This window comes from Dama dama, chromosome 24 (assembly GCF_033118175.1).
Source record: "Dama dama isolate Ldn47 chromosome 24, ASM3311817v1, whole genome shotgun sequence".
NCBI lineage: Eukaryota > Metazoa > Chordata > Mammalia > Artiodactyla > Cervidae > Dama > Dama dama.
The window spans coordinates 34,674,076-34,701,059 of NC_083704.1; the positions used below are offsets into that span (position 1 = coordinate 34,674,076).

The 26,984-nt window shown below is 40.7% G+C and overlaps 1 long non-coding RNA gene across 1 annotated transcript in view; it reads left to right on the forward strand.

The window, feature by feature from the left end:
• LOC133045757 (uncharacterized) overlaps nucleotides 1-26,947 on the forward strand; it is a 315,619-nt gene extending 288,672 nt beyond the window's left edge. Inside the window, exon 5 of the long non-coding RNA XR_009690332.1 lies at nucleotides 26,715-26,947. This is a non-coding gene — a long non-coding RNA (uncharacterized LOC133045757). The remainder of the gene's footprint in view (nucleotides 1-26,714) is intronic.
• Nucleotides 26,948-26,984: the final 37 nt, after the last annotated feature.

The window sequence follows — 26,984 nt, forward strand, 5'->3', positions numbered from 1 at the left end:
GAGAATTCCATGGACTCTTAAAGTCCATGGGGTCGCAAAGAGTCGGACACAAGTGAGCAACTTTTACTTTCACTTTTCTACCTAGCAAAGGGGAAAAAGGTTAACATCTTAAGTGAAATTAGACAAGGTTTTAAGAAGACCAACTGTGGTTTTTGAGAGGAAGAAATACTTTTCTGAAAGAGACTAGGGGATTGGGTGTTTGATAATGGACTTTCAGCACCTCTCCTCCGCATCAGTGGGGCACATTATGGATTAAGCAAATCCAGTCAGGTCTCTCCAGTACATAGGACTCTGATTATTGAATGAAGCTTATCAGGGGGTACACCAAAGGCATTCAAACCAGTTCTAGAACCATCAGGGAAAACCAAATTAGCTAGCATTCACAAACAATTTCCTTTTATGTGCAAAGCTGTTTCCAAAAAGAAGCTTCAGAGTTCAAAAGAGCTATGAGGGAATATTTTTGCAATGTGTTCCACTGGGTGACATATTGAATTTAGCCTTAGCTGGTGATTCTGGTCTCTTTAATTATTGGCAATAGCAACACTTTACATTGATATGGTGCTTTTATCTTTAAAAGTTGGTCAAGCTCATTTATCAACTGATCTTTGTTGTCCTGTGCTATAATTTTCAGCTGATAGTCCAAGATAGCAGGCTAACACATCATGAAAAAGGACATGCTAAGAAGTGTTGTCAGTGTCTTTTTTATTTCTAAGCAGAATGCAGGTGATGATGACATGATCTAAAGAAAATGTTCATATCTGAAACAGTTTATCTAGTCCTCACTGGCATAAGATATGAAAGTAAAGGAATAGAGAATACTTGATAATGTAAAAAAAATTTTAATATTACAACACATTCTAAGTATTAAAATGAAAACCAAAGCCAACTAGGAATGATTGGGGTACTGTGTTTGCTGTACATTTCTCTCTGTGAATCTAAGTAATTGAGAATTTACTGTACTCTAATGCTTCTCCAAAATACTAGAACAGAATTAAAAGCAAGGGGCTTAGAAGTAGCTTTTGAAAATTTCATGCTGTGCCTGGCTATAGAAGCATCTTTGGCTTATAAAACATATTCATATACTCACCATAATAAGTAATAGTTAGGTCTACAAACCCTTCAATTATAAAACTTGCTAAATGGTGTTTAAAACAGCAGGAGAGCCTTTGTCTATACATATTATACTAGTGTTTTGAATTGTATAAGATAAGATTATATGGCACAGTTCTAAATTATGTGACAGAAGAAGGCAAAAATTCCCCAAATATATGAGACTTCAAACTTATATTTAGATATTTCACTGTATAAAATACAAGTCTGCAAAATGAAATTAATAGAGATATGGTTATGCATGTTTTGAAGGTAAATCAAGGAACTAAGACTATGTGATATGTAATTTCCTATCAGGAATAAGACATAAAGATAATTTAGTCAATGAAAGGTACCTGTGTACATAAAGCATGTACTGGATTATACTCTTTCCTGAAAAGGGCTTCCTTGCTAACTCAGTTGGTAAAGAGTCTGCGTGCAATGCAGGAGACCCTGGTTTAATTCCTGGGCCAGGAAGATCTGCTGGAGTGGGGATAGGCTACCACTCCAGTATTTTTGGACTTCCCTTGTGGCTCAGCTGGTAAAGAATCCACCTGCAGTGTGGGAGACCTAGGATGTTTGAAAAAGAAAAACACATTATCAAATAACTGTAAATGACATATGGCTATGACAGAATCAACTGTTACAAATTTTATATCAAAATTACAAAAACTTCTTTCTGTCTATAATTAATCAAAGTTCACACTTTAGTCTTCATCCATAGTATTTCTGTAATTCTAGCTATTAAACCGGAGTCTCCTGCCTTGCAGACAGATTCTTCACTGTCTGAGCTACCAAGAAAGCCCACTAACTAACCTCTTTCAAATATGGTGCTATACAGTTCAAACACAAACTGGAGGCTTCTTTTGTTTCAATATGCTCAGCAAAATTACTGTTGTTGCCAGAATGATGTCTCTGACTCTCCCTGTCTGTATCTTCCATGAGAAGAAAAGACTCTTGCTGTTGGAATGAAAACTAGGTCCACAGCATTATACAGCTTCAGGGATAACATTCACATTTTAGTCTAAATGAATCTCTAACATCGTTTTCATAGACTGTCAGGTAAATGGTGTCCTTGGAGTGATGCAAATTCCCTCAAACTAGCTTAAGCTATGTGTGTGTGCTCAGTTGCTAGGTCGTGTCTGACTCTTTGCCACCCCATGGACTGCACCCTGCCAGGCTCCTTTGTCCATGGCATGTCCCAGGGCAAGGATATTGAAGTGGGTTGCCATTTCTTTCTCCAGGAGACCTTCCTGACCCAGGGATTGACCCCACATCTCCTGCTTGGCAGGTGGATTCTTTACCACTGAGCCACCTACTTGAATTGAAAAGGAATTTGGGCTATAGAAATTAGCAAATGTGAGGAAGGCTACGTCAAGAATGCAGAGCTGTTGGATTGCTGTTGGACTTCCTCTCTCCTTTACAAACTCCCTGGCTTTGTTCTCGCAGTTCATGTACCTAACAAAACAGACCAGATTTGAAAGTCTGAATGCCCCATCACTGGCCAGGTATCACATGCTCTCAAATTAGCTGTGGACACAGAAGTGGCTTGTGTGGTCCACTTAGCAAAAGAAAGAATCTCTGAGAAAGGGGTATAGATCAGGTAGGTAAGTTGGCCACTGAGGTATCTGTGGTCACATAGGTAATGCTAGATTTATCAAGAGATTTTATATTCTCTAAGAACATTCTCATTAGGGAGGAGTCACTGACCCTAAGATACTCTTCTATAACAGTAAACATGTTCTTCATGAGTAGATTTTATTATTTATTTTAAAATATTAGCTTCCCCTCCCTGTAAGTGAATTATAATTTCCTGCCCCACTGAAGCCAAATTTGGTGCTGTGGCTTGCCTTAGCCATTAAAATGTTAGTGAAAATGATGTCTGTTACATCTGAGCAGAATCTCTGAGTCATCATGTACTTTTCTCATTGCTTCTTTCCATCTACCATCATAGAAGCTGCTTTAGAAAGTTCTTCCTCTAGCTTAGGTCATAGAAAGATGAGCCAGAACCAGATGTGATCATCTCTGCCATTTGAAGGGACTGTTTATCCATTAATATTTAATGTAGTTATCTACATGATTTCATTTAGTTGTAGCGTTTTAGTATGTTTTTCTGTTTCCCCTCTGCCTTTTGATCATCTGTTTCCCTTTCCTGTCTTCATCTGGTTATGTTGTGGAAGTTCTTGATTCTCTAATATTCTTACTAAGACTGTTGACAGTTTTGCTTTGGCAGGCAGTAAACTTGAACAGACTAAGACTCTGAACTCTCTTGCCTATGAAAGACAGTAGCTCAGATTTCAATTTTCTTCTCTTAACCTTTCTCCAGTCTATTTCGAGTCTGCTCCCTGCATGCACTGTTCAGACCTTAGAGACTTGGGCAAAGTGTATGCCCAGAATTTGAGGCTCCTATACACTGGCTCTCTTTCTTTTGGGATTCCCTCCTCACTTTCCAGCACTAGAACCTTTGGTTTTTCAGGCCAGAAAGACAGCAGATTTTTCTAGTGGAATTTTAGGCCACCCATGCTGTGACTGCAGTCTGATGTCAGATGAAGCCTAAAAAAGGGAAACTTGTGCTCTGATGATCCTTCTTCCTCATTTTGACTCCCTACTGAAATCTGCCTGCTTTTGCTTACTCTCCAGGTAGTTGCTTTTTTATGTATCTTGTTCAGACATCAACCTTATTATCTGTAAGAAAAGTGGTCAATTAAGGACCTACTTTGCCTTCCTGGAGGTAGAATTCTCTAAAGTCTACTCTGAGATCGATGTTTAATGAGAATTAGAAATAGGCTTTTCTGATTAAAAGCCATCGAGATTTGAGGGTATATTTGTTTCTGCAGTTTAAGTTACCCTAAACAGACTAATTAGCCAGCTAGGGCAATCTGGAATATTACCAAACATTTCACACTTATGCTTGTAAAATCTGTTCAAGGACAAATGAATTTCCCCAAATCATTCTGACTTTATGAGTTTTGCTTTCTACTTATACCATTAAGATATTTTAAGTGGAACTCTTTCCTTCTTAATTTCCTCTGCAGTCATGAAGAATGATGTCCATAACATTTGAAAAACCTTCTTTATTCCCCGTCTCTACATTCCATCCCTACCACTGTTATCACAGGGTTTGGAGACCAGAAATCAATACCTAAATTGAATGCATATCTACCATACTGTGCCACTGGCAGAATTAGGCCTGGTAAAAATTATGAAATATTTCATTTAAAATTATTGTATATTTAATTGATTTCTGCTAAAACAGCTAACAAAGTTAAAGTAGAGATAAAAGCAAATTAGGCAAAGGAATGTGTTTTTTGGGGGGTTGCCATTTCAGTGTTTGTTTCCCCTAAAAATGATTCAGTAGAAAGTAGGTCTTTCTTCCTACAATATAGCCAAACAGTTCTTTAGTGTAGATGTTGCATATTATGTATGATATTGCCTTCAATAAAAATGCAAGATTCTGATGTGCAAGCTTCAAAATTAGATAACTTTTCCTCTCTTACTTGATTAAAATCATGAAAAAAGAAATATATGTACCCATACTTACAAACAAACACACTTCTTCCCCCCCCCCCCCCAAGGCTGATTACTTTGTAGTCTAGGATCTAATTGGTGATAAAACTTCCTCATTAAAGTCTATAGGAGGGACTTCCCTGGTGGCTCAATGGTGAAGAATCTGCCTGCCTATGCAGGAAACGTGGGTTTGGTCTCCTGCATCACAACTAGTGAGCCTGCATGAAGCAATATTGAAATCCACATGCCCTAGAGCCGGTGCTCCACAACCAGAGATGCCACCGCAATGAGAAGCCCGTGCACAGCAACTAGAGGGGAGCCCCTGCTCGCCACAACTAGAGAAAAGCCCACTCAGCAATGAAGACCCAGTATAGTTAAATTAAAGAAATTTATAGGAGACTTATAGATGAGAAGACTCTCTTTGAAATACATCAGTCTCTGGGCATTGTTCATTTCCATTTAAATTACAAGTCTGAGTGACTGACCATAGGAGATGTCTTATAGTCATCCTCACAACTTCCTTTTTATTTGAACACTCATCTGTAATTATTTTTGTAAACAGTCTGGACTCATGTCTCTATAGCTCAACTTACTATTCCTATTTAATTTTTTTTTCCTTTACATAGTTTCAGCAGATTCTTTCAAAACCTTACTCAACTAGTATTTTTTGAATGGCAATTTTGTGCCAATCTCTGAAGATGCAGGAATGAATAAGACAAAGTTTCAGCCTTCATGGTGCATTCATTCTGGAGGAGAGACAGATGACGAATAAGCACACAAATGATATCATTTCAAGTTGCAGAACATCCTGTTAAGAATGAGTAAAGCAGAGGAATGCAGAAGGCAATGGCAACCTACTCCAGTATTGTTGCCTGGGAAATTCCCATGGACAGAGGAGCCTGGCGGGCTACAGTCCATGAGGTTGCAAAGAGTTGGGCATGACTGAAGCGACTTAGGGAGAAGGCAATGGCACCCCACTCCAGTCCTCTTGCCTGGAAAACCCCAAGGATGGAGAAGCCTGGTAGGTTGCAGTCCATGGGGTCGCTAAGAGTCGGACACGACTGGGTGACTTCACTTTCACTTCTCACTTTCATGCACTGGGGAAGGAAATGGCAACCCACTCCAGTGTTCTTGCCTGGAGAATCCCAGGGACGGGGGAGCCTGGTGGGCTACCGTCTATGGGGTCACACAGAGTCGGACACGACTGAAGTGACTTGGCAGCAGCCGAAGCGACTTAGCATGCATTCTTGCAAAGCAGACTAAAGGGCTCAAAACCCACTTGAACTTTCTTTTGCCCAGTGATTTCTAATCTTTGCATCATCACTAATAACAGTGACTTTATGAATGTAAGTAATCCCCACACAAGAGTTTGGTGGCTTACCCACAGGTCGCTTCTACACACCCCAACCTGCTCCACTGACGCTGCTCTGATGAAGACATCAAAAATCTTGTTTTTAAATCCATTGAACACTGCGTGCTTATTTTCTGAGTTGACTGCTCTGCAGTCTCTGACACCATTCCTCATTTCCTCATAAAGCTCTCCTCCCTGGAAACATCCCTCATCACGCTTTCTCAGCTTCCTTTGGAGTTTCTTCTTCCTCTGGCCATCTATTCATTGTACATCGGCACCACGTTTAGATGTTCCTATGAGGCGGACAGTGTGTTTTCCCTTATGAAAGTGCTTGTCACTCAACATGGTGATTGCTGTTTACTTGTCTATTTTCCTACCAGAAAGGATGATATTCACCATTGTGTCTCCAGCACCTGGCACAATGGCTGACACATAGGGTCTTATAAATATTTGATGAGTGATTGAACACATCATTTTCAAAAGGGATGATTTTTTTTTCTTCTTTTCATTGTGAAACTTCATAGCAGTAAATACTATATAGTTTAATGGTTAGGTTTTATGGCTAGGTATAATTTTGGCTCCAGAGCCAAACTACCTGTGTTTAAATCTCAGTTCTCCCACTGGCCCAGTTTGGAGTGTTGTATGTGTGTGTCAGTTTGACCGATACCTGGACATAGGTTTCCTCATCAGAAAAATGAGGTTAATAATAGTCTCCATCTCCTAAGGTTGTTAAGAAAAGTAAAGAAGTAGAATAGTGAAAGATATTGGTACATGGTTGGACACACAGGGATGAGCAATCATTGGCTATCAACTGTATGATTATTTGAAGAAGACATTTCTGGTGTTACCTCCTAAATAATTTTGTAGTCCATTAAATAGGATGTTTCTGGCTAAAAGGTACAAAGAAGCCCATCCTAAATGACTTAGACAGTGAGGAAATATGTGATATGACACAACAGAAAGGAGTGAAAGTATCAATAGTTCGAAGACACTACCACTATCGCACACCTGACTCTCCACATCTCGCTGCTCTATCTTTCTCATGCTGTGTTGCGCTTAGTCACTCCGTCAGGTGCGACTCTTTTTGACCCTTTGGACTGTCGCCCGCCAGGCTTTCCTGTCCTTGGGATTTTTTTTCAGGCAAGAGCACTCGAGTGGGTTGCCATTTCCTCCTCCAGGGGATCTTCCCAACCCAAGGATGGAACCCGCATTTCCTGTGTCTCCTGCACTGCAGGCATATTCTTCACACATGGAGCCATTAGGGAAAGATTTAACCCTGATTCTGGGGTACGTTGTGATTGCCACAAGGCTGTCAGTGCCGGATGGAGCTGCCTGCTGCTTTATTCTCAACCATCTGGTGAGAGGGAAAAACCACACCTCCAAGCATGAAATGTAAATCCTTCCTTCATTCAGATTGGATCAATCTTACTTGTGAGACCCACCAGAATCCTCGAGTATGGGGGCATGGGGCAGGGGAAAGATGACTTGTGATCGACTCTGGATTCACCCCAGAGCCCAGTCTTGGATCGCATTCCCCTAAGTCAGGAGACATGTACAGTGGTGAATACTTGACCAGAATGTGGCTTCTACTAGGAATAAAAATAAGAGGAATAGAGACTAACTGGACAACAGCAATGTTTACCACATGTACTATTGCTGTCAGAAAATGTGGAGATGCCCTATTAGTCAATTAATTGATTGAGAGATTATTTTGTGCCAGACACTATGTTAAATTCTTTACATTCGTAATTTACTTCAAACTTCACAACTACCCTCACTCATCTATTTAATCAAGCAAATATTATTGAACACCAACCATATTTCAGGCACTCTCTAGTCACTAGGAATATGATAGTCAAAAAAAAGACCAACCCCCAGCCCTCAAATGCCCCACATTCTATAAATGGGAGGCTGCAGCCAAAAAGGAGGGAATTTCCCTGGATCACAAAGCATTAATGTGACAGAGCTGGGAGTTGAATATGGGGAGTTTGGCTCCAAAGTCAAGAGTGGATTGTGGCAGGAAAATGTCTACATGGCCCTAAGAGGAATAATATAAATTTGAGATAAGAGATTAACTGAAATTCAGACATAGTACTGAGCCAATCCTGGGCATCTGAATTTAGTCCTAAGTGACTTTCAAGACTTGGTGCAGAGTTGACCTTAGAAAGGAGAAGTTCATTTTCAGAGGAAGGAAGAAACAGGATAAATACAAAAGGGGGTTAGAAGGCTTCTCAGATACAGGGTTCCTGTGACACTTGGACACGGTGCCAGCAAAATAAGCCAAAGAACAGAGTTTGTTACCTTTGCAGGAGTCGTTACCTGCAGTACTGGGTTCATTTAAAGCAGGGTTTCTCAACCTTGGTGTTACTGACATTTGGAGCTGGGTCATTCTTTGCTGTGGGGGCTGTCCTGTGTGTTGTAGGGTGTTTACCAGCATCCCTAGCCTCTACCAGCTGGAGGCCTAATATACCTCCCCCAAGTTATAAGATACAACAAAAGTATCTCCAGACATTGCCAAATATCTCCTGGAGGACAAAATTCCCCTCAGTTGCAAAGCACTGCTTTTAGCTGTTACCTTTTTCATTCAAAAAGCCCTGGGTCGGGAAGATTCCCTGAAGGAGGAAATGGCAACCCACTCCGGTTCTCTTGCCTACAAAATTCCATGGACAGAGGAGCCTGGAGGGCTATAATCCATAGGGTTGCAAACAGTTGGACACGGCTGAAGCAACTTAGCACACACGCATGCATATACATATACATACTCACGTATATGTGTACACGTATATGTACAAATCACAGAAGAAACTCACTCTAAGTGTACATTAGATAAGTTCTTTCTCACTATATATCTGAGTTTCCACATCTACAAATGGAGAAAGTTAAGAAATAAAACATGTAAGGTATCTTACATAAGATAACTCAGAAGTATTTTTTTTTCTTTTAAAAGTAGAAATTATCCATGATTCACTGAAACTTTTGAGTTACCCTCCCCCTTAACCAATGATTCAGTTTACAAAAGTGAGATTTGCAATGAAATTTTGGAAAAATAAGTCTATAGAATGAAGCATACTCTTTTTCTTTCCAAAAATCTCACTGAATAATATAATTATTTTAAGGTAGAAAATTGTCATTGATCTGTGTATTTTAAAATTCTACAAGGTGATTGTGCCATCATTGATTCAGGGTCAGGTGTGACATCATTATCTTCTGAAAGCATTCATGATCAAGTTCTCTGTGTTCATTTTACAGTTGACATGGCCACAGTCAAAGAGTATATGCCAAAAAAAGGTCAGTAAATGCTGAGGTGAATCCGTTTGCATAGAAGAAAAAAAGGAGGAGGCTGTTTCCATGGCTTCTAAGAGAAGCAAAGAGAGAAACGTGAAAAATGAAAACTAGTTTCCAGTGGCAAACAAAATGAACTGGTCTATAAATATTTCATAATTTTAGCCCCATGAAGCCTCATTGTTTGGTGGTTAGCTTTGTGATGAGTAATCATGGGTTGCTTTATGTTTGTTTCTAGCTTTTTCTGCTGATCTCTGTACCATCCATATCTGAAATAGCACCCACTAATTTCTTTTTCATTTACCTCATTCTGATATAGAGAGAATATATGTAGTCATCAAGTAGGGAGTTAGAGACGTACGATCCAATTTAAACATATAAAGTACATTTTTAGAGTCAAAGTCTGTAAAAATGAAAAGTGAAAGATAAACACTTTGGTGATGCTTTTCATTAGAAATAGAATAGTTTTGAAGATAGCTTCTGGTTTCCCAAGAAGGTTCTCCTAGGAGCAGTTATGTTGCAGTTATCTTCTGTCGTGGGAAGATTGTATCACTCACTGGTAGCTGAGATGTGTACATAGTAATCCTCTTGGCTCAGAAATGAAGTAACCCCCTGGGCTCAGAAGTGGGATACCCATGTCTTGCTTTTGCCTGTGCACATCCATCCTCTCTTCCTTTGTTACCATCACCTTTATCTTCCTTCAGAGAACCACCTGTTTCTCACCTTAAGTTCAAGTGGCCTGGTAGGACTACCCTCACACGTGTATCATCATCATTACCACACCTCCATATCACAAGCCTGTCCAACAACACAGCCCATTGCTGTGGCTACAGTGATGGGTTCAGAGATGAACATATAACCTCAAAGGGTCCACTGAAACCCAATCTTGGGATCTCTGATGAAATTATTGGAGAGAAGGACCTGCCCTTGGTCCTTCAAATTTCTAGAGTACATAAATTCTTTCCCTTTGCTTGAGCTAGCTTGAATTTACTTTCATTAGTGCTGTGCTATTGCTGTTCAGTTGTTCAGTCATGTCCAACCGTTTGCGACCCCATGGACTGCAGCATGCAGGCTTCCCTGGCCTTCACTGTCTCCCAGAGCTTGTTCAAACTCATGTCCATTGAGTTGATGATGCCATCCAACCATCTCATCCTCTGTAATTCTTTTCTCCTCCTGCCTTCAATCTTTCCCAGCATCAGGGTTTTTGTAATGAGCTGGCTGTTCGTATCAGGTGGCCAAAGTATTGGAGTTTCACCTTCAGCATCAGTCCTTCCAACGAATATTCACGACTGATTTCCTTTAGGATTGACTGGTTTGATCTCCTTGCAGTCCAAGGGACTCTCGAGAGTCTTCTCAAGCACCGCAGTTCAAAGGCATCAATTCTTCAGTGCTCAGCCTTCTTTATGGTCCAACTCTTACATCCATACATGACTCCTGGGAAAGCCGTAGCTTTGACTAGACAGACCTTTGTTGGCAAAGCAATGTCTTTGCTTTTTAATATGCTGTATAGATTGGTCGTAGCTTTACTTTCAGAGAGGAAGTATCTTTTAATTTCATGGCTGCAGTCACTGTATGCAGTGATTTTTGGAGCCCAAAAAAATAAAGTCTGTCAGTGTTTCCATTGACTCCCCATCTATTTGCTGAGAAGTGATTGGACCAGATGCCATGATCTTTGTTTGCTGAATGTTGAGTTTTAAGCCAACTTTTTCACTCTCCTCTTTCACTTTCATCAAGAGGCTCTGTAGTTCCTGTTGCTTTCTGCCATAAGGGTGGTGTTATCTGCATATCTGAGGTTATTGATATTTCTCCCGGCAATCTTGATTCCAGCTTGTGCTTCATCCAGCCCAGCATTTTGCATGGTGTACTCTGCATACAAGTTAAATAAGCAGGGTGACAATATACAGCCTTGACATACTCCTTTCCCAATTTGGAACCAGTCTGTTGTTCCATGTCAAGTTTTAACTGTTGCTTCTTGACCTGCATACTGACTTCTCAGGAGGCAAGTAAGGTGATTCCCATCTCTTTAAGAATTTTCCACAGCTTGTTTCATTAGTACTTGCAGCTTAAAGTTTCCTGAGGAATTCGGAAGTCATGTTCTATAGAACCTGGAACAGACTATGGGATCATAGGTGCTTGTGAAATGAAGTGGAAGAGCAACTCATGTTTGTTTAAGGATCTGTACATTGCTGCCATAACTTCAAAACACAAGCTAGGAAGTGGTTAACAAAAAAAATCACTGTGTTTTTGGAGGGGGACACACAAGGGCTTCAGAAGCACAATGCCGTGTTCAAATGATGAAGCTGGGTGATGGCCACAGGGACTTGTGTTTATAGAATTTTTAAATGTACATATGTATTTTATGCTTTCATCTTTAGATTATATGTGTCCATTTTTCTGAGATTAAGAAACTTGCGCAAAACCACAGGGCTTGTAAATGGAGTGATATTAGTCCTTAGTTCATTGGGTTGGGAGGATTAAATGAGACAAAACAAGTAAGGCTTTATGATCATGCCAGACATGTAGAAAATACTTGAGGGATGTTAGATGTTGGTCTAATAATAACTGGGGCTGTTTGGAGAATTATAGAAGACAATGCATATTAAACACGTAGCACAATTTCTGGCATCTACTAAGTGCTCATTTTAATATTTGTTATTATCATTTTCATCAGAACTAGTTCCTATGTTTTCTTGACTGGGATGCCTTCTGTAGAAGTGCATCAGCCATGGTGTTTGCAGGCTCAGGGTTTTTGTCCTACCACTCAGGCTCTTGTAGCCTGATACGTTTTGCTCAAAAAGGATAATGGTAGAGATGCTGGTCCATGCATGCATGCTCAGTCACTCGGTCATGTCAACTCTTTGCACGCCCATTGGAGTATAGCCTGCCAGGCTCCTTTGACTGTGTGATTTCCCGGGCAAGAATACTGGAGTGGATTGCCATTTCATCATCTTTTTAATTCTTTTCCAGCCTTATGTTTCAAAGATCTTTACAGCAGGGTAGAAGATTTTAAATTTGTGTCAGTACTGTACCATAGAGTAATTGCTAGCCATGTGTGGTTATGTAAATTTAAGTTAAATTGAAAATTTCATTCCTCAGTTGTACCAGTCACATTTCAAGTGCTCTGTAAGCATGTGTGACTAGTCATACTGTCCTGGACCACATGGGTATGGAATACTTCCATCATTGTGGAAAGTTCTATTGAATTGCACTGTGCCAAATGGGGAGTGATTAAAACCAAAACTGGAAAAGTCTAAAACCCTCCATTTATAGAACTAAGAGGGAATGCACTTTGGGAGGAAGGCTTCCTGGCTGTGTCCCAAAAGAGGTCACAAGTGGACACCTCACCTTGATTCAGTGATGATCATACAAAGTCTCCCTGAACCTTGCAGACTCAGAGCCTGACCTGTCTGCATCTGAAAAGAAAGAGCAGGGCACTTATGATAACCAAGCCTCCTTGGTGTGAGTCTTGAAATTAGAACACCAGTCTGTTAATACTGGATATAAACCCACACTGCCCAAGGACTTAGCGCTCAGGCCCTCTGGCTCCCACATCTTCTCCTCCTCTGTTTAAGGAGAGGGCTCCAGAGATCCAGAGTGAGAGCAAGGACTGTGGCTTGTGTGACTGAATGTGCTATTCACCAATTCAAGGGAGACCTGCCCGTCACTGGAGACAGACTGGTACATTCTCAGGCTGGGTACCCTCGGGCCTCCTGATGATGGTCAGCATTGCTGAATTGTACTTTGAGGCTGTTCCTTTTCTTTCTTTCTTTCCTTCTTTATTTCTTTCTTCTTTTAACACCTTATTTTGAAATAATTTCAGTCACAAGACATTGCAAAAATAATACAGAGAGTTCCTGAGTCCCCTTCACCCACTTCCCCCAACAATAGCATCTTACATATCCAGAGTGCATTGTCAAGACCAAGACATTGATGCTGGCACATTATCCTTTTCCTTGAATAATAGCAAATGTTTTATTGGGTCCTTACAGTGTATCAGGCATATCGTCATTCATTTCTTGTAACAACCCTCTACTGTAAGTATTATTATTATTAGCTCCATTTTATTGATAAGAGAACTGAAGCTCTGAGAACTTCAGTATGTTTCCCAAGGCTAGTCAGGTCGTAAATAGCAGAGCTGGGACTAGACTCCATCAAGTTTGACTCCAGAGTAACACTCTTTAAATATAAATCAATGTTAAAAAACTTTAACAAGCAGGCCTCAAAGGTCAGACTGGAAGCCCTTTCAGCCTTTCACAGCCTACATCTCTGAATTGATTCAGTGTCTGTTCAGTCTGCACTGCCCCAGTAGGGGGAGAGGGGGCTGTTGACTAGAGACCCCAGTTTTTTGGGGCTTTTTTTCAGTTTTTTAGAATGTCTTTTTATTATGGTAAAAGTCATGTAATATAGAACATTCTATTTTAACCATATTTAACTGTACATTTCAGTTAGAGCCCCAAAATTTTGACAACAAATTACTAAACCCCAAATTTGCTCAAACTTTTAATAAATGTATAATAATATTTAATAAAAGTAAATAATAGCATTCAAAATATGATGTGTACTGCAGGGTACTTGTCTTTTTCAGACTCTTTAACTTCAAGAGCTTGTCAGTTGATATATCATGACTGATTTTAATTGGGGCAAACATTCAAAGTTTAAAAAAAAAAACCTCACTAGAGGTCTGATTTTGGAAAAAAACAGAAAAATTACAAACACACATTTAGGAAGTAGGTAGATAATAATACAAAAGAATATGCAATGGTAATAGCTGACATTTCCAAAGATTCTTATATATGCTTTGTCCTATGCTAGGCACATAGATACTTAGATATATTACTTTCCTTTTTTTCTTACTTTATGATAGCAGCATCATTATCATCTTTGTAATCTAATAGCTAACAAGGAGGAGGAAATGGCAACCCACTCCAGTGTTCTTGCCTGGAAAATCCCAGGGATGGAGGAGCCTGGTGGGCTGCTGTCCATGGGGTCGCACAGAGTCAGACAAGACTGAAGCGACTTAGCAGCAGCAGCTAACAAACCAAGATTGGGTGTGTACTGTATGCCTTGCAATCTGCTAAACACTTTACATAGTCTCACTTAATACTTTCAATTCTTGTTATTACTACCTACCAGTCATTTTCTGCCTTTTAGGTAGGTATAAGGATGCCCATAGCTTACATTTATTGAGCTCTTGCAATGATGCAGTCAGTGGATCACATGTGTTTCTTGTTCCGTTTAGTTCTCATTGCAGCCCTGATTCATATGCAGATGTGTCTCTCAAGTGGCTGAGGTCTACACTCCACGTGCTTTCAGATTTTAGAAGAGAAAATTTAATGTGGACTGCAGTCCTTTGGAGGGGGGAGCATACACAGCTTTGACTTTGAAGAGTGAGTAAGCAGTGAGCCAGGTGAGGGACAAGCCTGCTGAAGCAAATGCAGAGGCAGGGATGCTAGTGGGTGCTGCTACTTATGTAACCTCAGGAAAGAAACCTGCCTGGTTAGAATTTCAAGGGGAGACTGCTGACCAGGAAGGCTGGGTTCAAGTCACACGGAATCTTCCACACTTTTCAGAGGAGTATGGACTTAATGAGATGAGCTCTTCATTTCGGAAATCAATTTAGGGCTTTGAACATGGTAATGGTAAAACTGTGGCTCTCCACAGAACCATCTGGAGGCAACATGCAGTGTTGGCTGATTCGCATTGCACTCTTCTCCCTACAGGCATACAGCAGGGGCTCTGGCAAAGACAGCTGCCTCCTCTTTCCCATCACAGCTGCCACTGCCCTCTCTGCATGTAAAAGTAAGAAAATCAGGAAGAATTTTATATGGTAGGGTTCTGATCAGAACTTGGCTGTTCCACTAGAAAAATAAGTTTGAAATCTACTGTTTTACACCAACAGTGTATCTGAGTTCAGTTCAGTTCAGTCACTCAGTCCTCTCTGATTCTCTGCGACCCCATGGACTGCAGCACGCCAAGCTACTCTGTCCATCACCAACTCCCAGAGCTTGCTCAAACTCATGTCCATCAAGTCTGTGATGCCATCCAACCATCTTATCCTCTCTCGTCCTCCTCTCCTCCTGCCTTCATCTTTCCCAGCATCAGGGTCTTTTCCAATGAGTCAGATTTTTGCATCAGGTGGCCAAAGTATTGGAGTTTCAGCTTTAGCATCAGTCCTTCCAAAGAATATTCAGGACTAATTTCTTTTAGGATTGACTGGTTTGATATCCTTGCAGTTCAAGGGACTCTCAAGAGTCTTCTCCAGCCCCACAGTTCAAAAGCATCAATTCTTTGGTGCTTAGCCTTCTTTATAGTCCAACTCTCACATCCATACATGACCACTGGAAAAACCATAGCCTTGACTAGACAGACCTTTGTTGGCAAAGTAATGTCTCTGCTTTTTAATATGCTGTCTGGGTTTGTTATAGCTTTTCTTCCAAGGAATAAGCGTCTTTTTTAATTTCATGGCTGCAGTCACCATCTGCAGTGATTTTGGAGCCCCCAAAATAAAGTCTCTCACTGTTTCTATTGTTTCCCCATCTATTTGTCATGAAGTGATGGGACCAGATGACATGATCTTAGTTTTTTGAATGTTGAGTTTTAAGGCAGCTTTTTCATTCTCCTCTTTCACTTTCATCAAGAGACTCTTCAGTTCCTCTTTACTTTCTGCCATAAGGGTGGTGTCATCTGCATATCTGAGGTTATTGATATTTCTCCTGGCAATCTTCATTCCAGCTTGTGCTTCATTCAGCCCAGCATTTCTCATGATGTACTCTGCATATAAGTTAAATAAGCTGGATGATAATATACAGCCTTGACATACTCCTTTCCCAATTTGGAACCAGTCTGTTGTTCCATGTCCAGTTTTAACTGTTTCTTCTTAACCTGCATGCAGATTCCTCAGGAGACAGGTAAGGTGATCTATTATTCCCATCTCTTTAAGAATTTCCCACAGTTTATTGTGATCTACACATTCAAAGGCTTCGGCATAATCAATAAAGCAGAAGTAGATGTTTTTCTTGAACTCTTGTTTTTTTGATAATCCAGTGGATGTTGGCAATTTGATCTCTGGTTCCTCTTCCTTTTCTAAATCCAGCTTGAACATTTGGAAGTTCACGGTTCACATACTGTTGAAGCCTGGCTTGGAGAATTTTGAGCATTACTTTGTTAGTGTGTGAGATGAATGCAACTGTGCGATAGTTTGAACATTCTTTGGCATTGCCTTTCTTTGGGACTGGAATGAAAACTGACCTTTTCCAGTCCTGTGGCCACTGTTGAGTTTTCTAAATTTGCTGGCATATTGAGTGCAGCACTTTCACAGCATCATCTTTTAGGCTTTGAAATAGCTCAACTGGAATTCCGTCGCCTCCACTAGCTTTGTTTGCAGTGATGCTTCCTAAGGCCCACTTGACTTCGCATTCTAAGATGTCTGGCTTTAGGTGAGTGATCACACCATTGTGATTATCTGGGTCATGACAATCTTTTTTATATAATTCTTCTGTGTATTCTTGCCACCTCTTCTTAATGTCTTCTGCTTCTGTTAGTTTCATACCCTTTCTGTCCTTTATTGTGCCCATCTTTGAATGAAATGTTCCCATGGTATCTGTAATTTTCTTGAAGAGATCTCTAGTCTTTCCCCTTCTATTGTTTTCCTCTATTTCCTGTGTCTGAGATCAGTATTCAAATCAGACTGGCGACTGATTAAATTCAAAATAATATAACACCAAATCAGTGTACAAATCTCTGTATTCGAGATCAGTGTACAAATCAGACTGGCGATTGATGAATTTAAAAATAATGTAACAGCTGGAATCCCTGGGTGCCGAGATTAGATTTGGAAGTTTTCATCAGCTTTGAGGACTGTTAGCCCCTCAGGCGAGGTGGGGTTCTAAAGCCCCATCCCCTCTGCAATGCTTGGATGAAGCATCCCAAACTCATCTGATCACACTCCCTTTCTGCTCCTGTATTTCCACCTATTAGGATGAGGGTCTGTTAAACAGCAGCCCAAGAGAAAATGGGAGAAAGGTTGCTGTAATAAGATCATAAAAGTGTCATTACTGTGGATCATTGGCTAGGGCTCAGAAATACTTTCATTATGGTGAATTTCATCTATCAGTTCAAAACATTTTACAAGTAAACAAATGAGTTACCAATTTACCTCCTAGGACTCTTCAAGTGAGAGTTTATCCCACCAAAAGTAGTTTTTCAACAACCCTCCCCGCCAGCCTATGCTATCCTTTTTGCTAATTCATAAGCCAAATGTTGATGATACTTTTATATACACTTAGCAAACCCCAGCTCTGCCAAACTGTGTGAACGGCAGTTGACCCTGGTAGATAGAGACCCAGGGTACTTTAACAAATTAGTGGATTTTTGGTTAAGGGTGTCTTGTACTCAAGATAGGAGTTTAAATTTACCTAAAATTTTACATCTGATACGTGCAAAAGCTTGTTGTTGTTCAGTCACTAAGTCATATCTACTTCTCTGCAATACCATGAACTGTACCACACCAGGCCCTCCCATCCTCTACAATCTCCCAGAGTTTTCTCAAATTCATGTCCGTTGAGTCTGTGATGCTATCTAACCATCTCCTCTTCTGCTGTCCCCTTCTCCTATTGCCTTCAGTCTTTCCCAGCATCAGATCTTTTCCAATAAGTCGGCTATTCACATCAGGGGCCAAAATATTGGAGCTTCAGGTTTAGCATCAGTCCTTCCAATGAATACTCACAGTTGTACTCTACCCTAAATATTCTGTAAATGCTCTGTTGAGCCAAGGGGCTGGTGTCCTCTTGCAGGACTTCTCAGGGCTTTTAATGAGTCCTTACAATGTCTTCAAAATCATTTGATAATAAAACTCAATATTTTCCTGAGAAAGAACATTCACGGGTTAATGCTGTGCTAGAGCCCTCAGCCTCCAACCTTAAGCTCACTCTGCTGAACTTTCTGCTTAAAATTGCAAGCAGGATGCCTTTGACAGACTACTTGTGAGATCAGAGGTACCAGTCTTACCTTAGAATTCTCACAGATAAACCTATAAAGCAGAAATGTTGACTGCCTCTTTCCTTTTTTAAAAAAATATTTATTTGTATTTATCCATTTATTTGGCTACACCCGGTCTGAGTTGCAGAAAGTGAAGTCTTTGATCTTCGTTGCATCATGCAAGGTCTTTTGGCTGCAGTATGAAAACTCTTAGTTGTGGCATGATGGATCTAGTTCCCTGACCAGGGATTGAACCCAGGCCCCCTGCATTGGAAGTGTGGAGTCTTAACCACTGGACCACCAGGGAAGTCCCTGATTGCCTCTTTCCTTTACAAAAAAAAAAAAAAAAAAAATCTGAATCTGCTCTTTAGGGAACCCTCAAACAGAAAGTCCAGAATTGTTCCTGTTTTCTGCCACTTTATTTTTTAAGTCTTGATCTCCCAATTCAGAGAGAGAGGAGGTTTTAAGATGAGTTTGAGAAAAATTCACAGCATAGTGACTAATTCTTCTGGTTGTTAGTACCTAAATTACTTAGGCCAATATTTAATTAAAGCATGTAATAGGGAAGAATAACATTGAAGTTTTGGGCATAAAACCAACTTGGGTTGAAACTCAGCTCTACTACTTAGAGGTGATTGTAATTCTGTGTAACACGGTTAATCTCTCTGAATCTCACTTTCCTTATCTGTAAAATAGGGATTGTAAAAGCTGCCCCATAGGGTAACTGGGGCTATGATAGATGTGTTGAGATTTATTGAGCTCCAACCATATGCAAAGCATAAGCTAGCTTTACATTTAGGAATGTAGATTGTTAACTGGTTTGTGCCTAAAATTCCTCTACCTGGATGCCTTATTATTTCACATCATTTCCCTCAATAGAAAAATAAATATTCAAATTTACAGGAAAAAAAGAAATTTCTAAATAAAATTTAGCACAGGATAGCGGATAAAGGTTGATCTAGAATAATAAGGAAGTAATTACCTAGCCCTGTTTTCTGTCTTAAAAAAAACTCTTTACTATATGAGACTTGCTCTTTCTCTCTGGAAAGTACCAGATATGCTACAAATTTGCATAACAATCCCTCCCTTTTAATGAAATACATGATATATAAGCTTTAGCCTTAAGGCCCTTCTTCAATGCTAAAAATGAATATTAAAGACTTTCAACATTATAATGAATAAAACTTAAATCTTTGAGAACCCAATGTTCATCCTGACCCCTCATATTATTTCAAATGTATTTTGTACTAATTGTTTTGGGAAAACTCTTTCTCCTAGATTAATATTTCAACTGTTTTAAAATAGGTAAACTTTATTGTACATTATCACTTGAATAGAACAAATAATTTTAGTGCCTCCATAGACAATTGGCTTTCAAGTTGAGGCATGGTGATTTATTTTTAAAAATAAAGAGAAATCATCAGCATTGAAATAGATTAAAATAGATGTCTTACTTAGAATTATAAAAGCAATTCCATTTTCATATGTCACATTTGAAGCACAGTTATTGTTTAAAAAAGATATTTCAGACTGATATTATGGGTTTATTAACAAGAAAAGCCACTGTGTAATAGTACAGTGACAAAGGATAAAGGATGAAAAAACAAGCAAAATATCATCTATTTTACTTTTTTGAATCTGTCTCAATGAAAATAATTTACACAAAGACAAAGGGGACCTAGTTATCAAGTTACCAGGCTCACCAATTATTCTGTAATACTTAGAAGTCTTAAGAATATGATACACAAAAAAGTAAGTCATCAAGCAAGCTGGAATCACTTTTAAAACTAGAACTTCATATACAAGGGTCAGGAAAGTGCTCTTCATATATATGAGAAAAGGTTTTAAACTCCCAGTTCAAGATGGCAGATTAAGCATACATTTATTGCCCTGTGCCTCAAATTCTACTGAAAAATATTTATTGAGCACCTACTATGTAATGGGCAATTGAAATGAAAATACATCTGACAAGGTGAACATGGTAATGGTCTATCAGGAAGCTAGCACCTGGGGCAAATTCCCAAACTCAGGAAGCAGAGAATTAAACTGAGAAACTAGAGAGAGCATCAAAAGTACAGCCCATAACAAGCTCAAGAAAATTTGGTGGTAATAAATTTGCCCTAAAATGAAAGAAAAAAGAAAAATAAATTTGCCCTGAGGAGAAATAGAGAAACTCCACATTCCTCCTTATTCCCTAAAGCAGGAATCAGCAAAATCTATAAAGGGCCAGATAATAAATGTTTTTAGCTTTGTGGGCCATACAATCTCTCTCTAAAAAGCAATCATAGGCAACATATGAGTGTGTTGTGTAGCTGTATTCTAATAAAATTTATAAAAACAAGTAGTAGACCACAGTTTGCCAATCCCTGATCTAAATTTTTACCTTAGTGTCTATATTATATAGAAATGGACAAATAAAAAATAATTTAAAGGGAATATATATGGCCAGAATTTTATCTCTAGTCCAGCCTCTTCTCTGCATCCCAGGTCAGTCTGACTGCCGTTCCCCACATCCAGGTGATTCCTGCACTCCAGCATACCCAGTGTTAATCAGTTATACATAATGAATCCTTGTGATGAATCTTGGCCTTTCCTTTTCTGCTCTTTATCTCAATTAAAGAGCCTGTTTCACTGCTTGAATGAATCAGTTCATTTCTCTCCCTCTTTCCTGTCAACAACAGTAGCAGAAGTCCCCTAGACCACTACAGTACCCTCCCATCAGGTCCATGCTCATCCACCCATTTGTCTATCCTTCCATCCATCTACCCATCCATCCATCCATTCATTCATCTATCCAATCTCTTCTCCATATTTTCTGTAATTTGTTCACCAAAAGTTTACTGAGTGCCTTCTACATAGCAGCCACACTTCCAGACACTGGACTTAAACTGGTGAACAAAAGATGTTTTTTTTAAAAAATCTCATTTTGTGGAGCTTCTATTCTGGTCTATGTGTAGACCAGGAGTAGAGTGAGGGGCGTCTGGAGTGCTGGGGCAGTTCAGTTCCATTTAGTCACTCAGTCATATCCGATTCTTTGTGACCCCATGGACTGCAGCACGCCAGGCTTCCCTGTCCATCACCAACTCCTGGAGCTTGCTCAAACACAGGTCCATCAAGTCAGTGATGCCATCCAACATTCTCATCCTCTGTCGTCCCCTTCTCCTCCTGTCTTCCATCTTTCCCAGCATCAGGGTCTTTTCCAATGAGTCAGTTCTTCACATCAGGTGGCCAAAGTATTGGAGCTTCAGCATCAGTCTTTCCAATGAATATTCAGGACTGATTTCCTTTAGGATTGACTGGTTGGATCTCCTCATAGTCCAAGGGACTCTCGAGAGTCTTCTTCAGCACCACAGTTCAAAAGCATCAATTCTTCAGCACTCAGCTTTCTTTATGGTTCAACTCTCACATCCATACATGACTCCTGGAAAAACCATAGCTCTGAATAGATAGACCTTTATCGGCAAAGTGAGGTCTCTGCTTTACTGTGCCAGGGCAGTTGTGCACTTATCAGGGTGGTTGGAAGAAGCCTCTTTGTGGTAAGGATCAAGCAAACACTTGAAGGACTCAGTCAGTTGTGTTCCTGTCTACCGCGAGGAAGGGCAGTCCTGACAAAGAGAAGTTTCAAACAAAGTTCCCAGTGTGGGAACCTACCTAGTGTTCTTGGAACCTCCAGGAGGCCAGTGCGGCTGGAGCAGAGCTGGCAGGAAGACACTCAGTCATCGTATCGTTGCAGTGATGAAGCAAAGACCTACACTTTCGGTGAAGGGGACCAGAAACCACTGCAGGGTTTTGAGCAAAAAGTCTGACTTAAAAGAAGAGTTGAGGCAGCTGGGGGGATGATGGGATGAAGAGGGCAAGAGTGAGACCAGGAGGCTAGTCAGAAGGCAATGCTAGTCATCCAGGCTGGAGATGATGATGGCTGCAAATGAGAAGGGTGGCCATGACAGAGGGCAAAGTGGTCAGATTCCAGATGGACTGGACATGGTGTGTGGGAGAAGGAGAAGCTCAAGTATGCGCCAAGGTCATCCTCGGAAGGACAGAGGTGCCATCAATAAAAGAGGTTCAGGGTGGGGACCACAAGGAGATTGGTTGGTACTGGACAAGTGCCTTCTTTTCAAAAGCTACTTGTCATGCCTGGTCACCCTTATGTTTTCCTCTTCCCTGGCCTTATTCCCTTCCCTTCCTTATATGGAGAGTAAGATCCTCAGTGTTCCCTACATAAGGCTCTGCATTGGGTCCCTACTCCCTCTCTGACTTCACGTTTATACTAGATTTCCCATTAGGCTTATTCTTTGGGCCACACGGGCTTCTCTTTAGCTCCCTGAATGTGGATACTCTTTCCGGTCTCCAGCACAAGCAATTCTTCTGCCTGGAATGCCCAGCCGTTCTCCTGCCCCAAACCTCCTGCCGCCTTCATTTATCTCAGTTAAATCCTGTTCAAGCTTCGGGTCTCAGCTTTGACACCATTACTTTAAGAAAACCTCCAGGTCTCCCCATGTGCTCTCTCCCAATGCACTGCCATCTACTTCCTGTAATTATATAACTGTATAATTATTTGATTCATATCTTCTTCCCACTAGACTGTACATTCCCAGGGGGCTGGATTCACATGTTTTGCTCACCACTGTACCTCCAGTGCCTTGTACAATATTTACATTTACTAAGTACTTAGTAGTCTGTTGAATGAATGAATTACAGTTTTCCATCCACCTAAAAGAATATATCAATTTATATGTTAATTTTTTCCAGAGTGTCTTAGGGATATTATAGCATAGGGCGGAGAAGGCAATGGCACCCCACTCCAGTACTCTCACCTGGAAAATCCCATGGGCGGAGGAGCCTGGTAGGCTGCAGTCCATGGGGTCGCGAAGAGTCAGACACGACTGAGCGACTTCACTTTCACTTTTCACTTTCATGCACTGGAGAAGGAAATGGCAACCCACTCTAGTGTTCTTGCCTGGAGAATCCCAGGGATGTCAGAACCTGGTGGGCAGCCGTCTATGGGGTCGCACAGAGTCGGACACGACTGAAGCGACTTAGCAGCAGCAGCAGCATAGCTTAGGGATATTGAACTTGAAAAAACACAAAGGAAATAATACATTATCACTTATAATAATTATTGATATCATTTAAAGTTCATTATGTTTATTACCAAGCTCAAGCTCATACTGTATGGTGCACAACAGGCCAGTAGATTGAGAGACCAGTTGTTGGGATAAGGAATAGTGACTTTATTTGGAAAGTCAGCAAACAGAAAAGATGGTGGACTTTGTCACAAAGAACCCTCTTGCTTGAGTTAGAATTTAGGCTTCTTTTATCCTAAAAGGGGAGGAAGTAAGTTCAAACATTTCCTGATTCCCATCAGCCTCCAGAGGAGATAAGTCAATTTCTCCCTGCAGTCATCAATGGGTGGGCCTGGTCAGGATGTTTCCTGTGAGCTAAAGAAAGGTATTTCAACTGATACTCATTACCTGCGAAGCAGGGTTCCCAGAGATGGACCATCATGTAGTATGTGTATGTATCAGTCCCTGAATCATATTTGATTCTTTGTGACCCCATGAACTGTAGCCCATCAGGCTCCTCAGTCCATGGGATTCTCCAGGTAAGAATACTGGAGTGGGTTGCCATTTCCTTCTCCAGGGGATCTACCCAACCCAGGGATCGAACCTAGGTTTCCTGCATTGCGGGCAGACTCTTTACCATCTGAGCCACCAGGGAAGCCCTTTATGTATAGTCTAAACTTATAGATGACATCCCTTTAGTGGTTAGCTTGTAATAGAATGCAAAGGTTTTCCCCTGTTACATGCTCATTAAAGAGAACAAACCACAGATGGTCCCTTTCCTGTAAAATATGGCACTGCTCACCAGTTTCTGGTCCTCAGAAAACAGAGGGTATTACAGACTCACATTCATTGTCTGTCCCTTGAAGACAGACAAAGTCTTTTTTTTTTTTTTTGCCAGTAAAACATGAGCAGAAATGATATATGCCAATTTCAGACAGAGGCTTTTTTTTTTTTCCAGATAGAGGCATTTGAGAGCTGGTGTGCATCCCTCAGGTGGCTCAGTGGTAAAGAATCTGCCTGCCAATGCAGGAAGAGCAGGTTCGATCCCTGGGTTGGGAAGATCTCCTACAGTAGGAAATGGTACTCTACTCCAGGATTCTTGCCTGGGAAAATTCTACGGACAGAGGAGCCTGGTGGGCTACAGTCCATGGCGTCACAAACAGTTGGACACGACTGAGTGTACACGCATTGTGAACCCCTCCAGCCTCCCTCGCCTGGAATAGAAACTTACTCTCTCACAGTTTTGGAGGCTGAAAGTCCAAAATCAAGAAGTCAATAAGACTATGCTTCTTCTGAAGGCTCTAGGGGACAATCTTTGTTGACTCTTCCTGGTGGCTGTTGGTAATCCCTGGTATTTCTTGACTTGTACATGCATTACTCCAGTCTCTGCCTCCAACTTTACTTGGCCTTCTCCTTGTGTCGCTTTGTGTCCAGGTATCCCTCTTCTTTCTCTTATAAGGACACCAGTTGTTGGATTTAGGATTTAATCTAATCTGGTGGGCAAGAGAGGAAAAAACTGTGTTGGCTGAAGTTGTCAGAGAATACCAAAGGATAACACTTACTAGGAGGCTATGCTTAACAGGGCTCATGGTATGTTCTAAAGACTGTGCTAAGCATGTTTTAGGTATTATACTCTTTAAACACCATGGAGGTTGTTTACCATGAGACTGGTATTTTTATCCATTTTACAAGTGAGAAGACAGAGGTTTAGTGAGGTTTTTAAGCAGCTTGCCCACGGGTCACTGCGAATTCCAATCCAGCTCAGTCTAATTTACAATTGTGAGGTCTATGGACTTTTCTGTGTTGCTCCTTCAATTCACCTGTTCCTTTGATGGTCTGCTAGACAACAGGAATCTAGATTCTGAACTACACAAAGTTTGCTTTTTTTCCTATATCCCAAGGTTGCATTGATCATGTGGCAAAATTAACAATTAGAAAGAGAATAGAATAGTCAAACTACTCTTCAATTTCTATTTCAACAATGGCTTCCCTAGCTCATTTTTATGAACTAGTTAAACTCAGCTTTCCATCTTTCCTTTTATAAGATGCAACCAACTTTCAGACTTCAATTTTTTAACTTGGCCATGGATGCAAAGATCTGTCATATCAGAGGCCTTCATTTCTCCTCTAAGCATTAAAACAATTAGAAGAAACAGCAGGATCAAAAGAATCAACATGAAACCAAACCAACCCTAATTTTAAGTGTTTCCAACTTTGTTTCAAAACATCTTTATGAGGATTGTTTTCCAAACAGCAGTGTGTGAAGCCTTCTGCTTTTGAAAACTGACTTTACTATAGAGACATAGACTGTTTTTTATGCCTGGAGAAGCAAGGAATACCCAAGCTGGCATTCAGCAGTAACAAATATAAATTAGACCATTAAAAAAAGTTGTAGGAATGTTGAAATCCATGTTGACTGGTTTTTACATTTACCTGGCAGCATTCCCATGCTACCATTGGCATGGAGATTGGAAAATGAAACTTTCCATCAATCTGTCACTTGCTACTGTTTCCACTGACTTTACCGTGAATCCAATTTTTAAAATTTTTTAATGTTAAAAAAAAGTTTGATGCTTTTTTGTTTTCTCTTTAAAGACATTTCTCAAACATAAAAACACTCATGAAAAGAGTTTTTAAAAATCAGTCAAAGATTTAGTTTTCCAAATACTCAGCTGTTTAACATTCGGATAATTGCTGTTTTAAATTTTTTTTTTTCCACATTTAGTCTGAATGCTTTGGCATGGGGGGAGCCCCACAGTCTGAAAGTAACTTTGTCCTGGCTCTCCCCACTGCATTTATTATAGAAACTGGAAGACACATCTGCTTTTCAACAGGGCCAGGGAAAGCTGAGGCTTCAAGGAATAAAGTAGAGCTTCCCAGAACTTTGGTGGAAACAAGTTTGGCATGGTCACACCTAGGTATTCTCGAAAGAATTTCCTTGAGGATAAACCCGCTGAGATTCTTGAAGCTAGACTCGAGGTCACAGTGGAAGGGGAAGCTCTCACTGGTCCTCTCATTGGGGTCCTAGAAACCAGTAGGCACTCAAGTCATGTTTACACAAATGAACGAATCCCAGTAACGTCCTATCGTGTCTTATAAAGACCGAAAGATGATTATCTTGGACTGGAAAGTAAGAGAGCTGCCTACCTGGAGCGTAAGGTGCCTCAGGCTGGCATCCGGAGCTTGGCGATCTCATTTCGCTTTGGCATCATCCCGAACTGCTCTGCCTGAAGCTGGCGCGACGTTGAAGGGAAGAAATGAATGCGAGGAAAATCAGAGAGCAGAGGGTAGGGAACAGATGTGAGGAGAAAGGGAGGACAGTCCTTGAAATGAAAGAAATAAATTGGACTCCCACAGCTGGAAGGACAAGTCCCTCAGTGTCGTCAGGGATGTGGGATGAGGGGTAATTTTGCCCTCCCTAACCCCCATGTTTCCTACGGTTCCAGGTTGTTTGCTGCCTGTCTTTTCAGTTCCTGGACCCTAAGGACAAACCGAGTGGCAGTAGGTGGCGTACAGAAATTAATCCATTGAGCTGCTTTTGGCACCTCCCGTCCTTGCTCCCCGGTGTGTCCACAGCGCCCAGCAGCTGTGTGCTGCTGCTGCTAAGTCACTTCAGTCGTGTCCGACTCTGTGCGACCCCATAGACGGCAGCCCACCAGGCTCCCCCGTCCCTGGGATTCTCCAGGCAAGAACACTGGAATGGGTTGCCATTGCCT